Source organism: Pituophis catenifer, unplaced genomic scaffold (genome assembly GCF_029215685.1).
Source record: "Pituophis catenifer annectens isolate HBS135680 unplaced genomic scaffold, rPitCat1.0.hap2 SCAF_1, whole genome shotgun sequence".
In the NCBI taxonomy this organism is placed as follows: Eukaryota; Metazoa; Chordata; class Lepidosauria; order Squamata; family Colubridae; genus Pituophis; species Pituophis catenifer.
The window spans coordinates 286,292,211-286,301,331 of record NW_027256881.1 but is presented as its reverse complement, the minus strand read 5'-3'; positions in this window follow the sequence as shown (position 1 = coordinate 286,301,331).

The following is a 9,121-nucleotide window of genomic DNA, read 5'->3' as shown; positions in this document are numbered from 1 at the left end:
TGCATTTTTTTCCCCTTTAATAGTATCACGTTGCAGCACTTGCTCAGCGTAGTGAGTGGATGAGTAATCCCCGTACGCTGGCAAATCCTTCCCTTCCCCCACATTCCTCCAGACAGCCAATGCACAATCCCAAATTTAGGGTGGCAGGAGAGCTCATACTGACTCCAAAATCCAATGGGGTGGGGATGGAAAGAGAGAGAAGATACCTGCCAAGACTAGCCTAACAGGTTCTCCTAAGTCCCTCCCTTTGGCCTCAGACAAAGTGGGAAGAGAGAGAGAGAGAGAGAACTGGGAGATGTGAGAGGAAGCACTTGGGAAAGGAAAAGAGGAACAACACCTGGAGTAAAGGGAAAGAGGTACCTGAAAGATGTGAGCAAGATGGAGACTGGAAACTTCCACTTAGTTTTGGTTTCCAAGAAGAGTGAGCTGAGCACAAACCCAAGAGAAAGGAACTGATAGCAACTATGATGAACTTTTAAGGGGAGAGAGAAACTACAATTCAGAACCAAGAAAATACCCAGGAATTGGGAAATAAAACCACCTTGTTCTAGATTGAGAGAGTCAATTGCTTGGGGCCAGTGGCAAGAGCAGGGATTTCTGGTTGAAGGTGAGAGAAAGCACCAAACTATGACCCAGGAAACTAGGGTGTCAACAAGAAATCTTCCTAAGGCTTTGATTGAAGGTTGCAATCTATGGGAATCAGGAATTAGGGTTTCAGGGCAGAAATCTCTTCTTTTGAAGGTATGTAAAAATTTACACGGCAGTCTTAATTGAGGTTATTTTAAAATGTGATATTCTGCTACAGAGTGCTATTTTTTTTTCATCCTTTCAAGCATTGACACAATAGAGCAACTGTCCTTCAGTGGATTTGCATGACAAAGCATATACAGACTACAATACTGTAGGTTGAATGTAACAATGTGGCTTAGAGGCCTTCATTGGTGTAGAACTAATGAAACAGTGAAAAAAATGCAGTGACGAGCAAGGCAGGAGTCATGTCTGTTGCTGTGAAGAATAAGCACTCTGCCTGGAATATGACCTTTCTGAGCTTTATCATCCATGCAACCTGTTTCTTCTTAGCATCCCAATGTAGAACAGGCAATTTGCATCAGAAATATTCAAAAGCTGGAGTAAACTTTATGATACATGGCTTTCCAAAGTAACAGTTTTTGTTATTAGAGTTTCAGTTCCTTTGCATTTTCAGCTGTTTGAGTAATGTCAGCATAATGTTGATGTTTCTTCCTCCAGTTTTAAAACCATACTTTTCTTAGTCCAATCCAGCTATCTTCAAGATATATTCTGTATATATATTAAATAAATACGAGTATACAGCCTTCTCTCCATTCCTTTGCCAAACTGGAGCCAGTATGTTTCTCCATGTTATAGCTGTACTGTGACTTCTTGATCTGTATATGTTTTTCATAAGGATAATAAACTCTTTTGGGATTCCCATTTTCTAAGAAAATTCCACATCTTGATATGACAGATACAATTGGATGCCTTTCTTTAATCAATGAAGCAAATACTGACTTATTTGTAGTATTTGGCTTTCTCAATTATCTGGTACACATTAACAATAACGTCTTATGTTCTTTGATTTTATTTCCCCTAAAGATTATTTGATTTTGGTTCTTGTCTTTCTTAAAAAAGAAACTCAGGTATGCATACCTGTGTTGCGAGGCTTCAAATTTCACCCATACCCCTCTATTGTTAACAATCCTCAAATATAAAAATAAATTGTTCCACCATTAAAATGAAATATTAGCTCATTTCTATAAAATGCAGTAGAATGTGTCAAAGAAAAATCACTTATCTGATTTTCATGGGAAATGATATTTGTATACTACTTACATTTATTTGTATTGATTACAGGTGGGCCTAGACTTATGATTACAATTGAGACTGGAATTAATGCTGTAAGTCATGTTGCAAAGTGAGTCATCAGATGATTGAACCAATTTTATAATCATTTTTTACTGTGGCTATTAAACAAATCCAGCTTTCACAATTGAAGTTTTTTGTCGAAATTGGAAAGGTCTTAAATAGTGATCATATGACTGCAAGACACTGCAATTGGTCATAAAAGTGAGATGGTTGCCAAGCATCTGAATTGCAATCATGTGGTGTGATGGTATTAAGCACAAGAGCAAGTTGTAAATAATTTTTTCCAGGGCTATTTTACTTTGAATTATTGTTAAATGAATGGTCATAAGTCAAGCACTAGCTGTAATTGTTCTAAAGAATTGAAAAAAATAAAAAACAGCTTAGTGTTTTTTTGGTTATATTTCAAAATTTGGCCATAAAATTAAAAATTACATTGGAAGTGTGGATGCTTTTATTTAGCAGACAAAACTATATAACCTCACATTTTGTTCTCAGGGTAGCAAAGTAGAACTGGTTTGTTTAGTCAGGACTGTTGCATAATGAAACTTTTTCCAACAGGCTGCAATAATAGACTTGTTAAAAGTGTTGTAAAAACTAAACAATGCTTTGTTTCACAAGTACTTCCCTAAAAATATCCAATTAGAGGTAGTCCTTGACTTATGATTGAACCCAAAATTTCTGTTGCTAAGTGAGACATTTGTTAACTGAGTTTGCTCCATTTTATGACCTTTCTTGCCACAGTTGTTAAGTGAATCACTGTGGTTGTTAAGTTAGTAACACTGTGGTTAAGTGAATCTGTCCTCCCCATTGATTTTGCTTGTCAGAAGGTTGCAAAAGGTGATCAAATGACCCTGGGACACTGCAACCATCATAAATATGATGGTTTGCCAAGATCAATTGCCAAGCATCCAGATTTGATCATTTGACCATGGGGATGCTGTAACGGTTGTAAGTGTGAAAAATAGTCATAAGTCACTGTTTTCAGTGCCGTTTAACTTCAAACAGTTGCTAATCAAACTGTTGTAATTTGAGGGCTACCTGTATTTCATTTTTTGTCTTTGATGTGGTACGTTTTTGTCACTGTCAGATTCTACCTGTTTTACTACAGGTAAATTACAGGTTGATCTCTGCATCTGTTTTACTAATAAGTTCTGATGAATTCCTGTTTATTTTCTAATTCTGTTTGCTTCTGTTTCACTCTGGACAAGTCCATTGATTGCAAAGAACAATTAGAAAATTGTTTTCAGGTGTAGCATTTTATGTGTCACTTCCAATCATTTGGTTTGTTTGTTGATCTCTTTACTGATAATTCATCACATTTCCTCAAATTGATTTGGATTTTTTCTAACAGTGTTTTATAATGTGGATGTTTACACTGCTACACAAATAACTCCATATTATAGCTTAGCTTTATCAAGTTTTTGCATATCTAATGAGTATCCCTCATTAGGGAAATCATAAAAGGGGAACCAAAACATTTACCAAGAACATATCTTTTATAATAACATGAAACTTTAAAACTATTGTGACCATCCCTTTTGGAATAAGATAACAAATATAAGATTAAATTATCACATTAATTGCTTCAGACTTTCAAAATAAGTTACATTTTCATCATCTCTCAGATTTCATTTGCTTAGATTTTTCTCACAAACATCAAGCCTGTTTTCATTTTCCACTTCCACTTTATCTTCCCTTTGCTAATTTCCTTACATTAATTATCAGTCCAAAATACTACTAGACCAACTGGTTTTCCTAGTTTTCCAGCATTACTTCCTTGCTTACCGCTTTGGAGATAAAAATCCAGCAAATGAAATGTCATGGCTGTTACACAACTGAGCTTCTACTGAGATCAGGTTCTGCTCTGAAATCTAACATAAATTAGTTATCTAAGGAGATGATATCAACAGCCTCACTTATCTGATAATCTGTAGTTTGCCAGTAGGAGACAAAGAAGCTCTCGAGACTATAATAGGATCGAATCATTCAACTCTAAATTGCTAACTGAATTTGAGCCAAGTCTGAGACTGAATGTGAACTATCTGTTTTCTATATCTTCATGAAACAAATCATTGTCTTGCTCCACCTTCATATAGATAGGTGTTCTGCTAAAAGTTGAACAATCCCAGAGTATTAATGGTTTTTGACTGATGGATATTGTTCCATATAATATCTGATTACATGTTCTTCACATTAGGACATTTTGCTAATATTCTGTAACCAGTGGTGGGATTCAAAATTTTTTACTAACTGGTTCTGTGGGCGTGACTTGGTAGGTGTGGCGTGGCTTGGTGGGCGTGGCTTGGTGGGTGTAGCAGGGGAAGGATACTGTAAAATCTCCATTACCGCCCCACTCCAGAGGAAGGATACTGTAAAATCTCCATTTCCTCCCCACTCCAGGGGAAGGTTACTGCAAAATCCCCATTTCCTCCTGATCAGCTGGGATTCGGGAGGCAGAGAATAGATGGGGGCGGGGCCAGTCAGAAGTGGTATTTACCGGTTCTCCGAACTACACAAAATTTCCGCTGGTTCTCCAGAACTGGTTAGAACCTGCTGAATATCACCTCTGTCTCTAACATAATGCTTCAGGGGGTATGTTGCGACCGTGTTTCTCTGAAAATAAGATCCTGTCTTATATTTTTTTTGAACCCTGAAATAAGCGCTTGGTCTTATTTTTGGGGAGGTCTTATTATTTTGGGGCGTGTGGAGCAAGATGGGGCTCCTCTTACCATCTTACTGATTTCCAGCTCTGCGTTTAAATATTTTTGGGGCGGGCTTATTTTCGGGGGGAGGCTTATTTTAGCGCATGTGTTCAAAAGCCCGATTGGGCTTATTATCAGGGGATGTCTTATTTTTGGGGAAACAGGGTATCAAAAGCCTACTGCTGATATAAAGGAACTTCATATCTGGATAAGGAAAGGCTTTGAGAAGTAATTATGTGGCCCAGAGGTTGAAGCAAGTGTGCAAATAAACTCTGACTAACCCTTTGTGTTTATGAGAGGTGACTGAGAAACACTTATAGGATTTCAAGTTACTCTTATTATAACCTATTGTAGTCAACACTAAGTGGATAGCACATAATCAATTGGTAGTAAAGGAGTGTTCCTGGAATCCCTGTGGTGTTTATCTTTTATTCTTGCCCTCCCTGAAGGGTTGACAACTTGTGAAAATAGTTCTATCTCTAAACACTGGCCACAGGGAATTGCTGATAGAAAGATATGGCATTCAGGAAAATTTGCATACATACAATAAAACAAAAATAGCTTTCCAACTGATTTCTCTTATTTTTGAAGTATTGTTACTTTTCTAAGTGGCATTTGACAAAATAGTCACTTCTCCCTGGCGTCAAGAAATACAAATTATTATTAGGTGTTATTGCTTTATCCAGGATATTAACTCTTCAACATGTCTCTGGAGATTCTTAGTCATCCAGGTCATGGTTATTCCAAAGATGCTTTTTCAAGAGGCAACTGGACTTTATTTTTCCTTGAAGATGTTTCACTTCTCATCCAAGAAGTTTCTTCAGTTCTTCAAGGAAAAACAAAGACAGTCCAGTTCCCTTTTGAAAAAGCACCTTTGGGACTAGTTCTGTAACAGATAATTTGATTTCCATCTTGTAGAGAAATTTTCATTTTCAAATTATTAAACCCCCTTTCTTCCCTTAGTTAGATACTCAATTTTTCACATGTTTTATAGCAAGAAAAATATTCAAGGATAGGGCAGGAAAATATAGGAGAGTCGTAAACCAAAGACAAAAAGTAAAATTATCATTTGGAAGTGTCTCCTTTATGAAACATCTTGGGTTCTACCCAACTCCTGCTTACAGCTGTTTGTTGAGCACAGAGTACTAATGAATGCAACAGGTTTAATTTTGCTAGGTGTGGTTTGGATAATATTTCCGCGTTTTCATTCAACCAGACTTGTAGTTAAGAAATGTATCATAGACATAATAGGAACAATGTGATTTGAAGATACAAGGAAAAGGGGTAAATACTTTGAAGATGCAAGGAAGTATAATCAAATAATTAGCTAGTGATTTTCTTACTTGGATAAGAAACAGCAGAATAAAAGGATTTAATTTTTATGTTCAGAAATGCAAACAATGTTTTGTAAAAGAAAATTCCCTGATAGATCATAGTTAAGAAAAGCCCTGATAAGGTCGTGTTGTCATGTTATGTTTTGCTATTAATGGCAGACTGATACAAGAAGTATTTGTTAGATTTATATGCTACATTTCCTTCAGGAACTCCAAGTGGCATAGCCTCCTTTAGTTCTCAACAACCACATGGTGAAATAGATTTGAGTTGAGTGAATGACAGTCCCCCAGTGAATTTCTATCAGTGAAGGTAGACTTTTTAAAAGATGCTTTATTAGAATAGTGAAATACAAGGGGAAAGAAGTTTATGTTAGACAGTGGCAATAGAATGAATTAAAGGAAAAATAAAAATAAAAACATTATGAAAAAACATATTCTTCCATTCTGTTTCCTAAATATTTATTTCTATATATTTATAATATACTTTATGTTGAATATTGAAGATTATTGGTAATATTTATTTAAGGACCTTTCATCTTGTGATTTCTATATTATTCTCATAACTGTTTTCTAGCAACCATGTTCCAGATTTGTCCTGATGTTTAATAGTAATAATATACACTGGATATATACTGTCAGTTATAACATTGCTGCATATTTTTCAATTTTGCTCTTCCAATCTTGTATCATTAGTAAGAAGCTTTTTTTCAATGTTTTGCCGAATATGTTCTTGCTGCTGTCAACATCTATCTTGATAAATTGTGATATTTCTCATTTAAGTTTTCTAGGATTATACCTAATAAAAATATGTTCAGATTTTATTTTCAAAGTTTTCTGAATATTCTTTATATATTTCTTTAAAGTATTTTGGATGTTATTTTTATATAACCACCACATATGATATCTATGGAGATTCTCAGTCATCCAGGTCATGGTTGTCCCAAAGGTCAGAACTGAAGAAGCTTTTTGGATGAGAAGTGAAAGTTCTTCAAAGAAAAACCAGGAAGTCAAGTTGCCTCTTGAAAAAAAGCACCTTTGGGACACCACCTATGATAAATTGTTCTTCTTTAGCATTTCTTGTCCTATTATTTGTCTATCTTGATAAATTGAAGATAGATTTGAACTTGGGTTTCTCCAGTCCTACACCTTTATCATTACACAAACATATATACTCTACAAAAGAAAACTCAAAATGGCTCATTGATTATTATTCTTAAACTACCAGCACTGTAAACAAGGCTAGATCTTCACTGTAATTTATTGCAAAAAATAAAGTTTGCTGCATTTACATAATCACTAAAGCTTAATCTTCTATTTACAAACCACACTGGACTGAGTCCCTACAACATGACAAAAATAATTTGCATAAAGAAATGTAATACCTTGTGGTTTAGTGCACACACAGGAATAGAGTCTATACCATCAGAGTGTTACTATCTTTTTCCCAACCTGCTGTAGTTAAAACTAATCCCCCCTACTCCCTTCACACACCCTGTATAAGAGTTACTTTTGATCACAAAATCCCAACAACAAAAACTCGGTTTAAAAGTGTTTTGGGGCAAAAGTGCATCCAGTCCTTCAAAGCTAATCATCTCAAGAATCTCGTAGCTAGCTGATTCAATCCAATTTGCCTTTGAACTACAAAGTCTTTAGAAGTATCATTACTGGCTATAGAATGAATACTCTGTGCAGATGCCAGCAATATAATTGGCTGAGTAACAGAGCTTTCTGGCAGGATTAAGTCTTAAATCAGGCTTCCAGCAGGATTTCTCTGTTCCAAACCAAAGGAGCAACGAAATGACAAATACTGCATGCCTGATACCTGGTCTCCTGTCTGTGTGTGTCTCAGAGCTTATAAAAATGAAACAAGATAAATTGGAAGATGCTGGATTGAATTTAAACTAGAATTTCCATTCAATCCGTTTTCTTCTACCGTGATAAGCAGATGTCCCCTCTATAGAAGATCTATTGCTGTGACATGCAACATAGCTGAAAACAGCTGAATGTCTGAAATCATTTTGTAAATGCACTTCAGTTGCAAAATTCAGTCCAAAGATAATAATTTATAAATATATCTTCATCCTGTTCAGAGCTACAACTGTATTTTTAGCCTATATATTCCTTAGAGGCTAAAATCTTTATAGCATAAAATGGAATCTGACTTCATTTTACCAGAAGAAAAGAGACCTGTATTTCTTTACAGTACTCCACTGTTCAAATATTCTAGATAGAAACAAGTACAGTAAAGCTAGTCTTTCAAGTAATATGGTCACGTGATGTTGTATAGCCAGTACATGCAAAGCTTTGTGCTTGTTTTCAAATACTGTATGCAGTGAATGAGATATGATACGCAATACATCTAAGAGATATATTATTTATATTTCATTTGTAACAGGGCAAGCGTCTCTTTATCTTATGCTCTGCTACACGTGCGATTTTGAAATGTTTTTCTAAGGCTTGAGAAATGGTGAACATGCATTCATTTTCACTAGTATTCATGAAGTACTAAAAAACAACAACATTTGGCTCTATCACTCACCCTCTGAAGGGGGCAGGAACACTCCCAGCCATTCTCAACTGAATCCCCCAACAATTTCCACCTTCACAAGTTGGTATCCTGTTTACATCTGTGCTTCTTGGGCTGAGCTGTCTGTGCTATGAATATTCTCCCAATTCATCACAAGATGACACCATAATAAGAGGCTCCTGATCGTGCAATTAGGAGAAGAGGCATATGCCCAGATCATGTGTTTCAAGAGGCATTGTGCATATACATGTCTTGATCTGCTCCTGTGGCACGTTTCTGGTGACTGGTGTGCATTTTTTAAAAAATGGACAATGAACTGCTCCCATAGTAGAAAGGTGAGCAAGTAGCAATAGGATATTGGAGAAGAGACCTCTCTTATTTTCTCAGCAGGGCTGTCAAACTTGCGGCCCATGGGCAGGATGCGTCATGTGCTGGCCACGCCCACACCCAGTTTAGTGAAGGGGAAAAAGTCGTCATACGTCATGTGACCTCACCATGACAACACAAGTTTAAGTCCCCTGTTCTTACAGGCTGCTGTGAAAGAGACTGTCAATGTGGCATTGTAAAGAAATTTAGCTGAGACCTTGAGAAGAGGGTGGTAGAATCTATTACTCAGGCAGTGGGAAAGTAGAAAGTGTCAGAAAAGGATTCAGCCCCACCTATATCTTATGGCC